Raw genomic sequence first — 21,958 nt, 5'->3', positions numbered from 1 at the left:
GCACTAGCTTTTGGAGCGCTGCTCCTTCATCAGGTGGTTGTGGAGTGTAAGATCCTTTGTACACCCCAGTCCAACACTGGCATCTCCAAATCATGACTCAAATAGAAGAATTTTGAAGCAATGATTTACTGGTTACTCCTTCAGTTAGACTACTGTATTCACTGCAAGCCATGATGTGAAGGAACTGGTGTTAGACCGAGGTGGACAAAGTCAGAAGTCACACAAGCCTGAAGAAGGGCTCATGCCCGAAACGTTGATTCTCCTGCTCCTTGGATGCTGCCTGACCTGCTGCGCTTTTCCAGCAACACATTTTCAGCGCAGAAGTCACACAACACAGGTTATAATCCAAAAAGTTTGTTGAAAGTGGGAGTTACCTAACAAAGGTGCAAAAGTCCAAAAGCTTGTGATTTCAAATAAATCTGTTGTGTTATAACTTGGTGTCATGTGACTTCTGACTGTTTCACTGTTCATAGTGCGGCCTCCTACAGGGGAGACTAAACACAGACTGGATGACCACTTTGCAGAACACTTCTGTCCTGGATTTGATCTCAGAATAGCTGAGATATTTTTAATTATTTACATGTATAGCTAACATCTGTATAGCATCTAGAACTCTCCTTTCCTACCATTAGCCTTTTACCATTATCATTTGTCTTTTGACTGGGAACTCTCATCATCTGTGGCATTTGATACTCCATCCTCTTTGTCAACAGCATATAAACTATTCATTTTCCAGCCCCCTTCAATTTTGGATAAGGACTGGAATCATTAATGGAGTTTTTCTTTGCACAGGCGATGCTAAACTTGCTAAATTTCTGCAACACTTTCTGTTTTCATTACAACTATTAGTGTCTCAATCCAGAGCAAAACTTGCCTGCATTGGAATGAATACCAGCAAGGGCAGCACAGAAAGTTGTAACTGGCTCGAGAAACATTTGCTGAGTCAGTTAGGTAGGACAAAGGCCACCTTTGCATACTTAAATTGCAAATTGAGCTGGGCAACAAAAATACCAACTGAATTTGTAATGTGATTTAATTATTTCCCCCATAACTTATTAAATCAGAGTCAAAGCAATTAAGCCAGCTGAAGTACAAGCCCTTAAGTAAGTTTAAAACTGCTCTGTTGTATGAAACGTCGTCCAAGTTTATTGCCTTATCCAATGAATCTGCACATGACATAGCTATTGCACATATGAGGTCAGTGCCAAACAATTGCATAATTAATTACGGCTGTGGAAATCAGGTCACCTTGACAGTTTTGTCTCTGAACATGACATCGCTCATTCTGTCAGTCACACTGCTGTACATTGTCAAACTAAAGGCATGTCCACATTCACAGGCATTTTTATTTATATTCTCATTGAGATGTGACCAATCAAACATCTTACCAAACTTCGCCATTCCAGCAAGAATCACTTTAAGAAACATCTTAAGTTATGTTGAGATAGGTATCTCACAACACTGCAAATTTTAAGTTACAACAATTGACCAAGGGGCGATTGACATAAAATATTTTCTACAGCTAATCGTGAACTAACTTTACAACATGAATTACCAAAGTTTGACAGGTAGGACTTGCTGATGGCTAGAGATAAGATTTGATAAAGATAACTGAAATAATCCACAGAAGCCAGTATCCCGTCACCAAGTCATCCATTATTTACATGTACTTAGTAATTCACTCTGCTCCAGCTGCCTCAAAGTCAGCTCTCAGAGTGAACAGAACCTCTGACACTCATGTTTATATCTGTCAGCCAGCGCTCCCTATCTGGATCAGATTAACAGGCCCAATCAGGAATGTTTACCTCCCTGATTTTTTTTTGCAATCAGTACAATAATGTTTATAAAATTAGTCAAACAGTGATTCCAGTAAATGTTATCAATTCTACAACTCAGGTCATTGAATCAAAGAATTGTACAGGACAGAAGAAGTCCTTTGATCCATTAAGCTTGTCCTGTCAAGACAGACTACTACTACACTAACCCCACTTTCCCACATTAGGCCCATAGCCTTGAATATTATGACCTTTCGAGTGCTGATCCAGGGGCTTTTTAAAGGTTGTGAAGTTCCAGCCTCAGTTACTGTCCCAGTGTCTTGTATGCCTACTTTAACTACCTTATTACCCTATCCTGCCACCTTCAGAGATCTGTGGACAAACATCCCAAGATTTTTCTGTTCCTCCTACTGTCCTGCCATTGATTGAGTACTTCTCATCTCTTTCCTTCTTCCATTTATTCAGCAGATTGAAAGATGGAATGAGGAAATATTAGACATTCCACCTCACACTTATCAAGTTAAATCATATCTGTCCATCTGACCAATCAGTTTATATTCTCCTGTAACCTAACACCTCCCTCCTCACTGGCAACCACCCACTCAATCTTTGTGTCATCCGCAAATGTACTTATCATTTCCCCCACATTCTCATTTCCATCATTATATATATCACAAACAATAAGGGATCCACACTCAGATTTCCCCCATGCTCCCTAATGTGCCTTGCTGTTTCCCTGCTTATGCTCTTCCCTTTAATATACTTAAAGAATATCTTGGCATTTTGCCTACTCTTGCCCACTACTGTCATATCTATGCCCTTTTTGCTCTCCTAATCACTTCCTTGATCTCTTCCTGCACTTTCCATACTCCTCTAAGGCCCCTATTATTTTTCTCCCTTTGTAATTGTTTTATTTGTAATTCTTTGTAATTTGTAATTCTCTCTTTTCTTTTTTGTCCAGTCCTGAATATTCCTGCACATCCAGGGTTCTCTGAGTGAGTTGCTTCTACGTTTTCAATCCCTTCCACTATTCTGCCTTATCTAATTCAGATGCTTTTTGCAGACCATCTTTCTCCTTTTCCAGAACAAACTGAAAATGTAAGGTGTTGTGGTCACTGCCAGTGTTGCCTTAAACATCTCCAGAATTCAGTCCAGCACTGCACTTATTGGACCACCTACACATTGACATAGGAAGCTCTCCTCACTGCATTTTGAGAAATCTGGCCCCTCTAAACCCTTCAAACTGCAGTTACCCCAATTAATATTGGGCTAGTTAAACTAAAATCACCTTTTTCTCATTCATTTGTGGGATATGGGCATCACTGGCTGGCCAGCATTTATTGTCTATCCCTAGTTGTCTTTAGGAGGTTGGTGGTGGTACAACCTATTCCAATATAACTTAAGATGTTTCTCAGAATGATTATTGCTGGAATGGCAAAGTTTGACAATATTCCTGATTGGACACACCTGCTGTGAGTTGATCCACAGTGCCATTAGGGAGGGAATTCTCGGATTTTAACCCAGCGATACTGAAGGAAGGACAATATATTTCCAAGTCAGGATAGTGAGTGGCTGAGAGGGGGACTTCAAGGTGGTGGTGGTCTTCCCCTATATCTGCTGCTCTTGTCCTTCAGATAGAAGTAATCGTGGGTTTGAAAGGTGCTATCTGAGGATTTTTGGTGAAAGTTTGCAGTGCTTCTTGTAGATAATACACACTGATGCTACTAAACATTGGTTGTGCAGCAAGTGGATGTGTGTGGATGTAATGCGGGCTGGATGGTGCAAAGCTTCTTGAGTATTGTTGGAGTTGTACTCATCCAGACAAGTAGGGATTATTCCATCATATTCCTGACTTGTGCCTTGTAGATGGTGGACAGACTTTGGGGAGTCAGGAGGTGAGTTACTTGCTGCAGTATTCTTAGCCTCTGACCTGCTGTTGTAGCCACTGTGTTTATGTGGTGAATCCAGTTGAGTTTCTGGTCAATGATAACCTCCAGGATGTTAATAGTTGGGGGGTTCAACGATGGTAATACCATTGAATGTCAAGGGGTAGTGGTTAGATTGTCTCTTATTGGTCATAGCTTGGCATTTGTGTGGCATGAATGTTACTTGCCACTTGTCAGCCCAAACCTAAATATTGTCAGATCTTGTTGCATTTGAACATGGAGTATCTGAAGAGTCGCAAATGGTGCTGAACATAGTGCAATCATTGGAAAATCAATTTACCTCTGACCTCATGATGGAGGGAAGGTTTTTGATGAAGCAGCTGAAAATGGTTGGGTCTTGGACACTATCCTGAGGAAATGCAGTGGAGATGTCATGCAGCTAAGATGACAGACCTCCAACAACCACGATTACCTTCCTACATGTTAGGTATGATGCCAAGCACCGAAGAGTTTTCTCCCTGATACCCAATGATTCCAGTTTTGCAAGGGCTCCTTGATGCCGTGCTCAGTAGAAAGCAGCCTTGGTGGAAAGGGCTGTCCCTCTTACTTCACCTCTGAAACTCAGCTCTTTTGTCCATGTTAAACCAAGGCTGTAATGAGGTCAGGAACTGAGTGGTCCTAGTGGAACCCAAACTGGGCATCACTGAGCAGATTATTGCTGAGCAGGTGCTGATAGTTAGCACTGTTAATGACACCTTCCATCACTTTACTGATGGTCGAGACTAGACTAATGGGGAGTAATTGGCCAGGTTGGATTTGTCCTGCTTTTTATATACAGGACATAGCTGGGCAATTTTCCACATTGTCAAGTAGATGCCAGTGTTGTACTGGAACAGCTTGGCTAGGGGAATGGCACTTTCTGGGGCACAAATCTTCAGAATGTTGTCAGGGCTCATAGCTTTTGCAATATCCACTGCTTCCAAGTGTTTCTTGATATCACATGGAGTGAATCAAATTGGCTGAAGACTGGTATCTGCAATGCTGGGGACCACTGGAGGAGGCCGAGATGGGATATCCACTCTGCACTTCTGGCTGGAGTTTGCTGCAAAAGCTTAAGCCTTACCTTTTGCAGTGATGTCTTGGGCTCTTCCATCATTGAAGAGGGGGATATTTGTGGAGCCTCCTTCTCCAGTAAGTTGTTTAATCATCCACCACCATTCACAACTGGATGTAGCGAGAATGCAGAGCTTAGAGCTGATCCATTGGTTGCGTGATCGCTTAGCTCATCTATTACTTGCTGCTTATGTTGTTTGGCGTGCAAGTAGTTCTGTTTCGGTAGCTTCAGCAGGTTCACACCTCATTTTCAAGTATGTTTGATGCTGCTCCTGACATGGCCTTCTGCACTCTCTGTTGAACTAGGGTTGATCCCCTGGCTTGATGCTAATAATTGAGTGGGATATATGCCAGGCCATGAGGTCTTAGATTGTACTGGAATACAATTCTGCTGCTGTTGATGGCACACAGCGCCTCATGGATACCCAGTCTGAAGTTGTTAGATCATTTCAAAGTCTGCCCCATTTAGCATAGTGATAGTGCCACACAACACATTGGAGTTTCTTCTCAATGTGAAGGTGGGACTTTGTCTCCACAAGGACTGTTCAGTGGTCACTCTCACCGATACTGTCATGGACAGATGCATCTGCAGCTGGCAGAATGGTGAGGATGAGGTCCAGTATGTTTCTCCCCTTGTTGTATCCCTCACCACCTGCTAAATACCCAATCTACCAACTATGTCCATTAGAACTCAACCAGCTTGATCAGTATCGGTCAAGGCCACTTACAGAATCATAGAATTCCTACATTGTGGAAGTTATAGGAGGGAAACTGTAGCACCCCAAAAAAACTTACATTGACGAGGGGAGAACATGCAAACTCCACACTGAAGTTGGAATTGAACCTGGATCTCTGGTGTTATAAGGCAGCAGTGCTAATTACTGAGCCACCTTGCCACCACTCTTGGTGGTTGACATTGAAACCACCCCCAGCCATCCTAAGTGATTTTTTTTTGACATGGAGGAGTACCAATTCATCTCTGGAGCGAGGATAGTACATGGTAATCAGCAGGAGATTTCCTTGCTTCTGTTTCCCCATTGTTATTTTTACACACATAAGAGAATTGACTACATATCTGCTCTTCAATTGCCCACTGACTCTTTGAAGGCCTATAATACACAACTAACAGTGTTACTGACCCCTTTGTATTCCTATATTCTATCCACAAAGCCTTATTTGATGACCCTCCCAAGATGTCATCCCTCCTTCTTACTCCCTAACTAATAATGCAACACCACTTCCATTCTTTACACCCTCCCTGTCCTGCCTGAAGATCTTATACCTGCAAATATTAAATTGTCAGTCTTGTCCCTCCCTCTACTACATCTGTGTGATGCCAGCAACATCATATTTCCAAATGTCGATCCACTAATCTGTCTTAAAGCTAATATTCCTGGCATTAAAGTAGAGACCATCCAGCTTCAGCTGACTCTGTTGAGACACCACATGGCTGAACTCGCTCTGTCTTAGTTCCTTTTCTAAGTTATACTGTATCTTTAATGAACTAACACACTCTGTCCCTTGCCCCTGCTGCACTCTTCCCCACAACACGAGTATATGCTCCAACAAGGATGTTAGTCCCATTCTGCTTCAGGAACAGACCATCCTGCCTGTACAGGCCCCACCTCCTGTGAAACAGTCTCAGTGATCCAGGAATCTAAAACCCTTCCTCTCACACCAACTCTTGATCGATTCATTCATTTGCTGTAGTCTCCTATTTTGATCCTCGCTAGCACGTGGCAACGGGGATAATCCTGAGATCACAGCCTTTGAGGCACTGCTTTTTAATCTACTGCCGATCTCCCTGAACACCTGGTGCAAGATCTCATCACTTATTCAACCAACATGTGGGCACAATGGCTCAGTGGTTAGTGCTGCTGCCTCACAGTGCCAGGGACCTGGGTTCGATTCCCGCCAAACTCGAATCTTTGTGGAGTTTGCACATTCTCCCCCTGTCTGCATGAGTTTCCTCCCACAATCCAAAGATATGCAGGTCGGGCGAATTGGCCATGCTAAATTGCCCATGGTATCAGGTGCACTTGTCAGGGGTAAATATGGGGAAATGGGGCTGGGTGAGTTACTCTTCAGAGGGTCGGTGTGGACTTGTTGGGCAATACCATCCTGGAGTCAAGTCTGTGTCAGCAGAAATGCATCTCTGTTCCCCTAACCAATGAATCTCCCATCACTACTGTTCTTGCTTTTTTCTTGCTCCCCTCATGTACATTCAGGCCATTTGTGGTGTCAGAAACCTTGCTCTGTTTGTATCAGTGCCCTCCTTAGCTTCTAGCACTGAATTCCACATGGCTCCAAATGCCCACGTTCACTTGGGCAGTGCCTCACTCCAGATGCGTTCTCTCCCAACTGCTCATGTAATGCTTACTGAACAATGGTAGAGTAAAGGACCACTGGTGAGTCCTAACAAATTGAAGCACTTGCCTTATGAGATATAGTTTATTGCATAATAGAAGGAGATGCAAATTGCATTGACTGATTGGACATAATTGCTAAGACCATTAGGAACCAGAGATGACTTGTTTGACCCCATCAGAATCTTAAACTACACTCCTCTTTGTCCACCCAAAAACGGTAATTAGATCAGGGAGACCCTGAGTCGTTTCCGGCATTATTTCTTGCAGAACCATTACCTTGTAAAGCAAACGCAATCTTGGATTCCTTAGCAGCAGCCACTTTTTTGTACCTCAATGAATTTGGAGAAACCAGACATCATATGCTCCTGGAGTTGGGTTTGGTACTTGAGAATTCTGAGCCAAAAATGTTAATCTTGTTCAATACAAGCACCGAAGACTCTGACATCATTGAATAAACATCCTCAGACAGGTAAAATCCTACGGTCTGAGTAATGCCACTTACAGTGGTGTCTCATGAACAACATTCTTCCTTACTACAGTTGCAAAAGTTGCTGCTTTGCCCTTTTAGACTGCCGGTTAATCTTTGGATGGTCTTTTGTTTGTTTTCTGCTTTCTACAGTTGACTTTCAATAACATTTTGTGTGAGGTCGACTGTTTTTGGCTTTCTTTAAAACAGGGGTAAATATGGGGAATGGGTCTGGGTGGGCCGAAGAGCCTGTTTCCATACTGTATGGAATCTAATCTAATCAACATCTTTGGAATCGATACATACCATAGCCACTGTCTTATCACCCGTACCCCTTCAGGTTCTTCTGTAGCCACTAAGTGACATTCCTATTGCAGACCTATTTGGCCTGATTCTGTTCCCTGTGAAGTAAAAACACAGAAAAGTGGCTGCGTCCCGGGCACTTTATTTGTTGAAGTAAAAAATCCGAAATGACAAACAGTTTAAAGGTGGAAAATATGCACAACATCTCATTCAGTGTTGGCACTTGCCACAGTGAGAACTCTTCCTTGCCTGTGATGAAAAAAACCTTTCCATCCAAGGTGCACATGAGTTGTGCTCAGGAACTGTGTCTCCTTCAGCCAGGGAAATTAGTTTATCACCTGTGGTTTGGGCAACTGAAGAATATACCAGCTATTTTCCTACAGTTAAGAATTGATTGTAAGATATGATGTGTGTGTGTGAGTGTGCGTATGTGTGTGTCTGTATGAATGTGTGCGTGTATGTGTGTGTATGTCTATGCGTATGCATGTTTGTGAATGTGTGTGTGTGAGCGTGTATGAGTCTATATCCATGTATGTGTGTGTGTGTCTGTGTGTGTGTAATTGTGTGTATGTGGTCTGTGTGTGCGCAAATGTGTGCATGTGTGTACGAGTGTGCACGTGTATGTGAATGTGGGTGCATGTGGTGTGTGTATGAACGTATGTGGTATGTGTGTGTGTAAATGTATGTGTGTATGTGATGTGTGCATGTGTGTGTGTGTGCACATGTGCATGAGAGTGTGTGTAGTGAAGGTTACAAACTGGTGAGTGGGTACATATCGAGGACTGTGGTAGCGGATGGTGGAGATGTGAGCAGAGAGTAAGAGGGAGCAGCAAGGCGTTTTACCGTAATAATTCTGTTTCAGGAAAGCTGAGGCATCACTGCCTTCATCAGGGAAAATGACGTGAAATGACAGCTCCTGCAAAACATCATTATAAACATTGCAGACACAAAGGAACAGAAATGCCAACGTCTTTATTTATTGCCAGTTCAGTTGAACATTAAATCATGCATTTTGCCACGTGAATGTTATGAAATGAATCTGTAGATGGCAGGAGAAAAAAGTTTAACTTTTCATAGAATCCCTACAGCGTGGAAACAGGCCACTTGGCCCAACAAGTCCACCCCGACCCTCCGAAGAATAACCCACCCAGACCCATTCACCTATGATATTACTCCATATTTTCCCTAACCTACACATCACTGGACACTATGGGCAACTTAGCATGGCCAATTCACCTAACCTGCTCATCTTGGGATTGTGGGAGGAAACTAGAGCATCTGGAGTAAACCCACATAGACACAGGGAGAATGTGCAAACTCCACACAGACAGTCACCCGAGGCTGTAAGTGAACCCGGGTCCCTGGCGCTGTGAGGCAGCAGTGCTAACCACTGAGCCATCGTGTTGCCCATAAAATTGGAATTGGAATTGGAATTTAAAAACCATGACACCGAAAATACACTAGACTGTTTCAGTTCACACTGAAACTTGGAGGGACTCCACTCTATGCAGTCCTGATCATGACCCCAGTTATGCAGCCAGCAACTTTATTTCCTTTGACCTTTTGGTAGCACAACTTGGGGGTAGTTTAGGAGCAATGCAGTTGGAAGGCAGAAGGGTTTGCGAGGTCAGCTGTGTGATGGGATTGTGTTTGCAATTAATAGTGCAGCTTTTGAAAAGCTAAGAATGATTGAAGATTGTAGTCATAAATAATTGAGACCATGTGTTGACAATCAAGTAGCTGTAATGGATGACTCATGATTTTATAAACTGGATTTAAAATAATTGAGTAGTTATCCTTTAATTAAGAATTGATACATTTACATTTTTTAAAACAGCATCTTAATTTTCTTCTAACAGCGCAACATGGGCTGGACTTGGAATTAAACAGAACTGATCTACTCAGCAGAGACAGAGAAAGATAAAAAAAATAAGGATGCAGCAGAATGGGTGCAAGGGGATAGCTAGGGAGAAGGTAGGACCACTCCAGGGTAAAGGAAGGAACCTGTGCTTGGAGGCAGAGGATCTGGGCAAGATCCTAAATGAGCACTTTGCATCGGTATTCACCCAGGAGAAGGATATGGAGGAGTGTGAGATTTGTGTGGAGCATATTAAGATGCTAGGACATTTTAAGATGTGTTGGATCTCTTGAAGAGCATTTAAGTGGATAAATCCCCAGGGCCCGATGGTATCCACCCCAGGTTATTGACACAGGCAGGAGAGAAGATTGCTGGCACGGTGGCACAGTGGCACGCACTGCTGCCTCACAGCACCAGAGACCCGGGTTCAATTCCCACCTCAGGCGACTGACTGTGGAGTTTGCACGTTCTCCCCGTGTCTGCGTGGGTTTCCTCCGAGTGCTCCGGTTTCCTCCTACAGTCCAAAGACGTGCAGGTCAGGTGAATTGGTCACGCTAAATTGCCCGTAGTGTTAGGTAAGGAGTAAATGTAGGGGTATGGGTGGGTTGCGCTTCGGCGGGGCGGTGTGGACTTGTTGGGCTGAAGGGCCTGTTTCCACACTGTAAGTAATCTAATCTAATCTAATCTAAATCTTTGTATCCTCGTTAGCCATTGGAGAGGTCCCAGAGTACTGGTGAGTAGCTAATATTGTTCCTCTGTTCGAGAAGGGAAATAGGAATAATCCAGGAAATTATAGACAGGTGAGCCTCACATAGGTGGTTGGGAAACAATTGGAGAGAATTCTTAGGGAAAGGATTTATGTGTATTTGGAAAAGTGTGGCCAAATGAGGGACAATCAGCATGGTTTTTGTGCAGGGAACACACCGCCTCCCCCCACCCTGCCCTCCTGCCTTCCCCCAACACCCTCCCACCCCCAACACCGCCCCCACCCAAACACTTCCCCCCCACCCAACCCCCAAAATTGACCCTCCGCCCACCCCCAAACTCATCCAAGACTGCCCCCTTTCCCCCAACCCTGTCCAACACCGCCCCCCCCAACCCCATCCAACACTGCCCCCCCCCATCCCAACCCCATCCAACACTGCCCCCCCCCACCCACCCAGGCCTCCTTTCTAGGGCAGCCAGACTGAACACCAACAACAAAACTGATGCTGCTACTGCTGCTACCTTCTGGGGGAGGAGTCTCCAAATAGTGCGCACACATACACACACACACACAGACCTGCAACTCTACTTTCAAGGAGCTGTGAACCTGCACTCCAAGGTCTCTTTGTTCAGCAACATTCCCTCAGACCTTACCATTAAGTATAGACGTCCTGCTAAGATTTGCTTTCCCAAAATGCAGCATCTTGTGTTTATCCAAATTAAACTACATCTGCTACTCTTCAGCCCATTGACCCATCTGACCAAGATCCCATTGTAATCTGAGGTAACCCTCTTTGCTGTTCACTACACCTCCAATTTTGGTGTTATCTGCAAACATACTAACTATACCTCCTATTGACATACAGAGAGAGCTTGGTGTTCAGGTTCATTGTACCCTGAAGATAGTAATGCAGGTCAATAAGGTGGTCAAGAAGGCATGCTTTCCTTCATTGGACGGAGTATTGAGTAAAAGAGTTGGCAGATCATGTTACAGTTGTATAGGACTTTGGTTCAGCTGCGGTTGGAATACTGTGTATAGTTTTGGTCACCACATTACCAAAAGGATGTTGATGCTTTGGAGAGGGTGCAGAGGAGGTTTACCAAGATGTTGACTGGTATGGAGGATGCTTTCTATGAAGAGAAGCTTTTTCCCAGGTTGGGGTCACAATTACTAGGGGGTCATGAGTTCACAATGAGAGGGGAAAGGTTTAGGGGAGATATGCATAGGACGTTCCATACACAGAGGGTGATGGGGGCCTGAAATGCTTTGTCAGAAGAGGTGGTTGTGGTGGGAACGACAGCGTCATTTAAGATGTATCTAGACAGATCCATGAATGGGCAGGGAGCAAAGGGATACAGATCTTTAGAAAATAGGCAACAGGTTTAGATAGAGGATGTGGATTGGTGCAGGTTTGGATGGCTGAAGGGTCTGTTCCTGTGCTGTAAGTTTCATTTTTTTATGCTCACATCCAAATCATTTATATAAATGATGTAAAGTAGTGGACCCAGCACCGATCCTTGTGGCACTCCACTGGTCACAGGCCTCCAGTCTGAAAAACAACCCTCCGCCACCACCCTCTGTCTTCTATGTTTGAAGCAGTTCTGTATCCAAATGGCCAGTTTTCCCTGTATTCCATGAGATCTAAACTTGCTGACCAATCTCCCATGGGGAACCTTGTTGAAGTCCATATAGATCACGCCACCAATCTAACCTCATCAGTCCTCTTTGTTACTTCTTCAAAAAACGCAATCAAGTTGTGAGACATGATTTCCCATGCACAAAGCCATGTTGATTATCCCTAATCAGTCCTTGCCTTTCCAAATGTCAGGATTCCCTCTAACAACTTGCCCAGCATAGACGTCAGGCTCATTGGTCCATAGTTCCCTGGATTGTCCTAATCACCTTTCTTAAACAGTGGAACCACATTAGCCAACCACTAATCTTCCAGCACCTCACCCATGACCTTCAGTGATACAAATATCTCAGCAAGAGGCCCAGCAATCTCTTCCCGAGCTTCCCACAAAGCTCTAGCGTATACCTGATCATGTCCTGGGGAATTATCCACCTTTATGCATTTCAAGACATCTAGCACTTTCTCCTGTATAATATGGACATTTTTCAAGATGTCACCATCTATTTCCCTACATACTTTTTCTTCCTTGTCCTTTTCCACAGTAAACACTGATGCAAAATACTTGCTTAGTATCTTACCATCTCCTGTAGCTCCACACAAAGGCAGCCTTGCTGATTTTTGAGGGGCCATATTCTCCCCCTAGTTACCCTTTTGTCCTTAAAGTATTTGTAAAAACTCTTTGGATTCTCCTTAACTCCATTTGCCAAAACTATCTCATGTCCCCTTTTTGCCCTCCTGATTTCCCTCTTAAGTATACTCCTATTGCCTTTATACTCTTCTAAGGATTCACTCAATCTATCCTGTCTATACCTGACATATACTTCCTTCTTTTTCTTAACCTCAATTTCTATAGTCATCCAGCATTCCCAATACCTACCAGCCTTCCCTTTCACCCTAACAGGAATATACCTTCTCTGGATCCTTGTTTTCTCATTTTGAAGGATTCTCATTTTCCAGCTGTCCCTTTAACCGTGAACATCTGTCCCCAATCAGCTTTTGAAAGTTCTTGTCTAATATCGTCAAAATTAGCCTTTCTCCAATTTAGAACTTCAACTTTTAGATCTGGTCTATCCTTTTTCATCGTTATTTTAAAACTAATAGAATTATGGTCACTAGCCCCAAAGTGCTCCCCCACTGACACCTCAGTCACCTGCCCTGCCTTATTTCCCAAGAGTAGGTCAAGTTTTGCACCTTCTCTAGTCAGTACATCCACATACTGAATCTAAAAACTCACTTAAACACAATTAACAAAGTCCTCTCCATCTAAACCCTTAACACCAAGATAGTCCCAGTCTATGTTTGGAAAGTTGAAGTCCCCTACCATAACCATCCTATTATTCTTACAGATAACCAAAATCTCCTTGCAAGTTTGTTTCTCAATTTCCCTCTGACAATTAGGGGGTCCATAATACAATCCCAATAAGGTGATCATCTCTTTCTTATTTCTCAGTTCCACCCAAATAACTTCCCTCAATGTATTTCTCGGAATATCCTCCCTCAGTACAGCTATAATGCTATCCCTTAACGAAAATGCCACTCCCCCTCCTCTCTTGCCTCCCTTTTTATCCTTCTTGTAGCATTTGTATCCTGGAACATTAAGCTGCCAGTCCTGTCCATCTCTGATTCACATTTCTGTAAATGCTATGATATCCCAGTCCCTCATTTCTAACTATGCCCTGAATTCATCTACCTTCCCTTTTTGGCCTCTTGCATTGCAGTTTAATTTATCAGTCCAACTTGATCTCTGCTTTGAGTCTGCCTGCCCTGACTGTTTGACTTGTTTCTGTTCTCAACTGTACCAGTCTCAGATTGATCTATTTCCTCACTATCTCCCTGGGTTGCACCCCTCCACCTTACTAGTTTAAATCCTCTTGAGCTGCTCTAGCAAACCTCCCTGCCAGTATATTAGTGTTCCTTTCCAATTCAGGTGCAATCCATCCTTCTTGTGCAGGTCACTTCTACCCCAGAAGAGATTCCAATGATCCAAAAATGTGAATCCTTCTCCCATACACCAGCTCCCCAGCCATGCAATCATCTGCTCTATCCTCCTATTGCTACCCTCTCTAGCTCATAGCACCGGGAGTAGTCCACGTATTACTTCCCTCAAGGACCTCCTTTTTAAATCCTGTCTTACTTTCTATATTGTCCCTTGAGAATCTCATCCTTTTCCCTTCCTATGTCTTTGGTTCCAATGTGTACAATGACTTCACGCTGATCCCTCTCCCCTATGAGAACATTCTGCACCCTCTCTGAGACATCCTTGCTCCTGGCACGAGGAAGGCAACACACCGTTCTGATTTTTCACTGCTGGCCACAGAAATGTCTGTCTGCGCCTTCGACTAGGGACTCCCCTATCCCAATCGATCACTTGGAACCTGACGTACCCCTCATTACATTAGAGCCTGTTTTGGGGCAAAGGGCCTGTTCCCACACTGTAGGGATTCTATGATACTATGATATATTGCTTGTCAATACTCAATGTCAGCTCCATTCTGGTGTAGTGTTAAAAGTACACAGCACAACAATCTTCCTGGTTCTGTGTCTGTATTGAACTGGTTGGAAGATGACAGCGCACAGTCAGTGACAGAAGTTGCATGATTATGTCAAGATAGGAAGCACATAATTCTATCCAAACTGTTTATTACACTTGACTGATGGATGTCGATTTGTTAAGTGATACTCATTAATAAATAAAATTATCTGTTTTTATTCACGTTAGAAAAAAACACCAATTATTTTGTTCTTGATATTTTACTAATTATGAAGAAAAGCTTCTCGTGTTTATAAGGTTCTACTTACTCACAGCTTTATAATCTTAATGATTCATTATGATGTAATATAAGCTGTTTTGGTTTAGTTGATTTCAATTTCCCCAAATAATCTCCAGATCATTGTCTTGCTTGTTAATAATGTGTTCATATCTTGCTATCACATAAAATCAAATGATTGTTAAGCACACTGGAACTGTGCATCTCAACAACGAACCCAGCTGTAACACTGCAGGATTATATTCCAGGACTGGCTGTGCCATTCATCAAGAACAGGTATAACATTGGCATCTTTGCAACAAGGTGATAAACTGCCAATGTAGGTTTTGTTCCTAAAAAAAGCAGGACACTTCAAATTGGGTCAAATACCCATCAGCATCAATGTGTTCCAGACGCTTAGAAATGTGCTGCAAGGATTTGTTGATACAGCTAACAGACACCCCCATCTACACCAAGAACCATCCATCTGTGGGTGGCACGGTGGTTAGCACTGCTGCCTCACAGCACCAGAGACCCAGGCTCAATTCCCGCCTCAGGTGATTCTCTGTGTGGAGTTTGCATATTCTCCCCGTGTCTGCGTGGGTTTCCTCTGGGTGCTCCGGTTTCCTCCCACAGTCCAAAGATGTGCAGGTTAGGTGAATTTGGCCATGCTAAACTGCCGGTAGTGTTAGGTGAAGGGGTAAATATAGAGGAATGGGTCTGGGTGGTTTGCTCTTCGGTGGGTCGGTGTGGACTTGTTGGGCCGAAGGGCATGTTTCCACATTGTAAGTAATCTAATCTGATCTGATGATGCCAGCTTCAACAAGGGCAACTCAGAAATGTCCACCTTCTTCCTCAAACGAGCACCCCCGTGGTTGACAGGTCAGTTGGGTCTAACCCATCTCCAGCCCTTCTGGCCCTCACCCCCTTCTCTTCCCTCTCAAAACAGTGACAGCATCCCCTTTGTCCCCATCTATCATCCCACCAGCATCCACATCCAGAGGAGCATTAACCGCCAATTCTGCCACCTCCAGTGGGATGAATCCCTCCTCAGTATCCAAGGCTCCAGTCAGAGTAATTCCCGGCACAAAGGAAGATGGTTGTGGTTGTGGAGAGTCAGACATCTCAGCTCCAGGACATCTCTGCAAGACTCCAACGTGCTTCAGCAATTACTTTTTCTCTGTCATAAGGTCAGAAGTGGGGATGTTCGCTGATAATTGCACAGTGTTCAGCACCATTCACAACTCCTCAAATACTAAAGCAGTCCGTGCTCAAATGCAACAAGATCTGAACAGTATCCAGGCTTGGGCCAACAAGTAACAAGACTCGAGTGTGTGGTGCTGGAAAAGCACAGCAAGTCAGGCAGCATCCAAGGTGCAGGAGGATCAACGTTTAAGGCATCAATCTCTCAGTTCACCAGCTCACAAGCCTCATTCCTGATGAAGGGCTTTTGCCTGAAATATTGATTCTCCTGCTCCTCGGATGCTGCCTAACCTGTTGTGCTTTTCCAGCACCACACTCTCGACTCTGATCTCCAGCATCCGCAGTCCTCACTGTCTCCAACAAGTGGCAAGTAACAAGCCACAAAATCACTATCACCAATAAGAGACACTATAACCACCGTCCCTTCACATTCAGCGGTACTACCATCACTGAATCCCCCACTGTCAACATCCTTGGGGCTACCATTGACCAGACACTTAACTGGACTCGCCACATAAAAACAGTGGCTACAAGAGCAGGTCAGAGACTAGGGATACTGCGGCGACCAAATCACCTACTGACACCCCAAAGTCTGTCCACCATCTACAAGGAACAAGTCAGGAGTGTGATGGAATACCCTTCACTTGTCTGAATGGGTGCAGCTCCAACAACACTTAAGAAGCTTGACACCATCCAGGATGAAGCAGCCAACTTTATTGGTGCCACATCTACAAACATTCAATCCCTTCAGTAGCAGCAATGTGTACTATCTACAAGATGCACTTCAGAAATTCACCAAAGATCCTTAGACAGCACCTCCCAAACCCACATCCACTTCCACCTAGAAGGACAAGGGCAGCAGGTACTTGGGAACACCACCACCTGCAAGCTCCCCTCCAAGCCACTCACACCCCTGACTTAGAAATATACTGCCGTTCCTTCACAATCGTTGGGTCAAAATCCTGGAATTCCCTCCCTACCAACATTGTGGGTCAACCGACTTCAGCGATTCAAGAAGGCAGCTCACCACCACCTTCTCAAGGGCAAATAGGGGTGGGCTATCAATGCTGGCCAGCCAGTGACGCCCAAGCCCCACAAATGAATTTTAAAAAAGGTGCATCTTCCAGGTGAAGCAACACTTTACCTGCACTTCACTCAATCTAGTCTACTGTACTCACTGCTCATAATGTGGCCTCTTCTACATTGGGGAGACAAAGTGTAGACTGTCTGACTACTTCACCTATGTTCTGTTTAGCAGAACAGAACCTGAGCTTCTAATTGCTTGCCTCTTCAACCTACCACCGTATTCTCTGGCTAACATCTCTGTTTCAGACTTCCTGCATTGATCTACTGAAGCTGAGCACAAAAGCTGGAAGAACAGCTGCTCATCTTCCGCCTGGAAACCTTGCAGTCTTCTGGACTCAATTTCAAGTTCCATAATTTTAAGGTGTTAGCACCTCCTCCCATGTGGTTAGACCAAACCCTACACATCAGGCCATGTCATAACATGGTCTGCTAACACAAACAACCCATTGTCAGCTATTAATAGTCCCAATCAGCAGCTACTGATTCCAGTAGGTTACCTTTACCCATTCCTTTGTTCTTTTTTCTCTCTCTCTCTCTGCGTTCCATCCTCACTTGTCATTTACTCCTTCACCATTTCCCCATTCCATTTGCATACCAACATTTTCCTAGCTACCATCAGTCCAAAGAAGGGTCACTGGACCCGAAAAGTTAACGTTGATTTCTGTCCACAGATGCTGCTTCACCTGTTGATATTTCCCAACAATTTCTGTTTCAGTTTCTGAGTTCCAGCATCCACAATTCTTCATTTTCTTTCGACCATTAGCCTCCTCGCTAGTTCTCGGTTTGGCCTCTACCAGCATCACCAGGCTGCTGACCTCATTACACCCTTGGTTCAAAAATGGACAAAAGAAGTGAGGTGAGAGTGACAGCTCTTGACATCCAGTCCATGTGCAACTGGTTGTGGCAGTCAATGGGACTCAATGGGAATGGGGATGAGAGCTCTCTGCTGGTCGAAATCATTCCTTGCACAAAGGAAGGTGATTGTGGTTGACTAGCCTCAATGATCATCACCATCTCCTTCATTAATGAGCTTCCGTCCTTCATAAGGACAAAGGCAGAGGTGGGGAAGCTTTTCATGTTGGAAGGCCGCATTGTGTTAGTTGTAATCTAATAAGGCCGCATCCAAGAAACTTCAATTATATATTCTTTAAAATTCACATTATTTTGTAAAAATTTAACTACTATGTACTAACTAAAAATAAATGAAAAAAATGTTAATTCTAAAGTTAACTAACCTTTTAAAGACTTTGTTGTGAGCATAGCAGGTGTCGAAATAGCCCTTATGACTTACCAATTTTTTAATTGTGGCAGTCAGTCTGTGAGGATCATTTCGTTGAATTTTCTATTACTCTCTGGTATTTAAAATACATTCATTTTAAGATTAAAATAAAATAATAAAGGACGATAAAAACCATATTAATAAAAAATAAAAGATTTGTTCTGCAAAATTTGGATTCATTCAAAAGGCCACACACAATGACCGAGAAGGCCGCATGTTCCCTACCCCTGGACAAAGGTGAGGTGCATTCTGGTGGTTACATGGTGTTCAGTTCCATTAACGTCTGTTTAAATACTATTTAGAAATGACTCAAATCTATGCCCTGGAATGAGCTGAAAGGACAGGATGTGTTTATATGGAAAGGTGTAATAGGAAAGTCGGGGAGTGTGAAGGTAGTTGAGAAGACCAGAATATCCCAGATTAAAGGGATCAGCATCCTGGGGAGGAGGGTGAGAAACATTTGGTTGTGGTATCATGCTAGAAATAGTGTAAATAGGGGAGGATAACAGATTGAATGCTATGGATGGATGGTAAGGTCAAGGGAATCCCTACAGAGGTGGGTGCATGGGGAAGGGGTGAGAGCAGAAGTAGAAAATAGGCAACATGATGAAAGCTGTGTTCTTACTTTCCACATCAATGTTTCTGATAAGTCTTCTTTTTGATCCAGCAAGAATAGCCCCTGTCATTGACCTGACAAACTTAAATAAAGACATAGAAATTGGGAACATGGAAGGAGTATTTCTAGAATGCAGGGGTGAGGAAGTGTTGTCAAGGGAGCTATGGGAGCGTGTGGATATATAATGGATTTTTGGTGTCAGTCTATCCCCAGAAATAGACACTGAGAAGTCAAGGAAGGAAAGGCAAGCAAGTGAGAGACGAATTGAAGCAAAGGCAATTCACTTATTAAACTCTTTCATGGGATGTAGGTGTCCCTAATTGCCCTTGAGAAAGTAACAGTGAGCTGCCTTCTTGAACCACTGCACATAGAGACACCCACAATGTTGTTAGGGAAGAAAATCGAGGATTTTGACCCAGAAACATTGAAGGAATGGCAATATATTTCCAAGTCAGGAAGGTGGCTTGGAAGTTGTGATGTTCAAGCACAAGCTGACAGCAGAAAATGTCTCTGTTCCAGTTATTAATGTATCAGTAAAAATGAGGTCAGGCAGACAACCTGAATAGAACGAGAACAAGAATTGTTGCACATACATTCGTAGAGGCATTTGTAACTCAAGTCTGTGCGGAGGCCCTTGATAATACCTTTGATTTGGAGGAAGTAAGTTTAATTAACAGGAAAGCTATTGAGTGCTGAGCAGGTCTCATCTGTTAGGGGAGAATGGTGGTGGGTTAAGACTTGTTGGGATGCTTATTAAATTCCATTGCCAAAGTTTCTTTGATAGCATCTTCCACATTCCTGACCTCTTACTCTTAGAAAAACAAGTGCCAGACATGTGGGACCACCAGCACCTCCAACGTTCTCTCCAAGTCACTTACAATTCTAATCATAGTTATTATTGGTTCAGCTTCCTTAGATCAAAATCTTGGGAGACTCTGCTGGACAACATCTTGGCAGTACCCTCACCACATGACTCAGGAAGATGTCTCACCACTTTAGGACAATTTGCTCTCCTGTCTGGATAATAAATGTTGACCTTGCCAAGAAATTCTTTATTTTGGTTTTTGTACACTTTTCTTTTCTCCCAAAAATTATTGATCCTGTATTTAAAATGCCTTGCTCATAAAATACATTCAACATCTCTCATGTGTTTGAGCATAACACCTTTCTAGAACTGACATGTCTATAGAGCATTCTTTGAATAAGAATCAATCTACAATTAACTTCCAGGCCTGGCCTCATTTGCAAATAAAAGTTTCTTTGTACTTTTTTTTCAAACAAGTTGCTGCTCACAATACAAAGGTCACTTTCAGCTCTCAGCTCATGGTTCCCAGCTCCAAACCAAAAAGGATAATCAAACAAAAATAAAGTGGTAAAGCTCCCAATACTAATAACTCCCCTAACCAAGCTGTTACAGTACAGCTACACTATTAGTGTCTACACAACAATTGCCCAGGGATGGCCTTACACAAAAAGCAGGACAAATCCAACTCGGCCAATTACTCCCCTTCAGAGTACTCTTGATCACCATTAAAGTGATGGAAGGTGTCATTTCCAGGGCTATCAAGCAGAACCTGCTCAGCAATAACCTGCTCAGTGATGCCCAGATTAGGTTCTGCCAGGGCCACTCAGCTCCTGACCTCATTGTAACATGGACAAAAGAGGTGAACTCCAGTGGTGAGGTAAGAGTAACAGTCCTTGACATCAAGGCTGCGTTCTACTGAGTTTGTCATCAAGGAGCCTTAGCAAAACTGGAATCAATGGTTATAAGAGGGGAAAACTCTGCTCGTTGGAGTTATTTCTGACACATAGGAAGATGGTCGTAGTTTTTGGAAGCCAATCATCCCAGCTTCAGGACATCTCTGCAGGAGTTCCTGAGGGTAGTGTCCTTGACTCAACCATATTCGGCTGCTTCATCAATAAACTCTCCTCCATCATAATGTCAGAAGTGGAGAAGTTCACTGATGATTGCACACAGTCAATATCATTCACAACTCCTCAGATACTGAAGCAGTCCATGTTCAAATACAAGATCAGGACAATATCCAGACTTGGGCTGACAAGCTGTAAGTAATATTTGTGCCACTCAAGTGCAAGGTTATGACCATGCCCAGCAGAATCCTGGGTATGTATCTTAGAACATCTGACTCCCCCATCTGTATGTCAGTTGTGTGACAGCAACTCATTCACTCTCGGTTAATGTGACCTTTTATATCAAGAATTAAAGAAATGTTTGTAAAATAGACCACAGGTTGTTCAAAATTACAATATTTTCAGTTATTTGCACAAAAAAGTTACCTAATGCTTAGACAGTTGATCACCCTCTCATAACTGAGATATGGTTCCATAAACTATTACATTGCTACCATAAAAAAAGTTAATCAGACACTTTCACAACCAGTGAGTGTGTGATATTAGCTTATCACAAATGATTTAGAGGATGATAATTCTTCTTTCCAAATAGTTTCCATCAAAAATTTAATAGTTAATATTTGTTTCCATATAAATTGATGGTGTCAAACTTAGTGTCCACCTTTTCAGGAAAATTGTATCATTTAAATGTTAACTGGTTGAAACAGGAAACAGCCGAGTGAAGTTTGAAGATTATGTAGACAACTGTTAAAGTTGGTGCAGGGAAATTGTTTGCCATGTTGATAGTTTAAACTCTCAGGATAGAAGTTAAAGATGAAGAACATCAGGAGTATCTGAAGCATTCATGACTTTGATAGTTTAAATAGAACCTCTGGCTGACCTTGCCAGAGAAGCAGAGTGGAGATGAGTTAAGAAAAATTAAATATGATTCTAAAGAAAGAGTGTGGATGGAAGGGTATGGTGAAGTGGATGAGTGAAACTAATCTATCAAATACAAACTTATGTGGTCTATGGTCTTTATCTGTTCCTGAAAATTCTTGTGTTCC

The 21,958-nt window shown here is 43.2% G+C and overlaps 1 protein-coding gene across 1 annotated transcript in view; it reads right to left on the bottom strand.

Annotated features, from left to right (window-relative positions):
• The window catches only part of LOC140493878 (mucin-6-like), a 385,697-nt gene that overhangs the window by 363,301 nt on the left and 438 nt on the right, over positions 1 to 21,958 (bottom strand). The gene's annotated exons all lie outside the window — the stretch shown is intronic.

This window comes from Chiloscyllium punctatum, chromosome 22, assembly GCF_047496795.1.
Source record: "Chiloscyllium punctatum isolate Juve2018m chromosome 22, sChiPun1.3, whole genome shotgun sequence".
Classification (NCBI taxonomy): Eukaryota; Metazoa; Chordata; class Chondrichthyes; order Orectolobiformes; family Hemiscylliidae; genus Chiloscyllium; species Chiloscyllium punctatum.
Note: the sequence above shows the minus strand (reverse complement) of the source record. Positions and strands in the feature narration are given on the sequence as shown.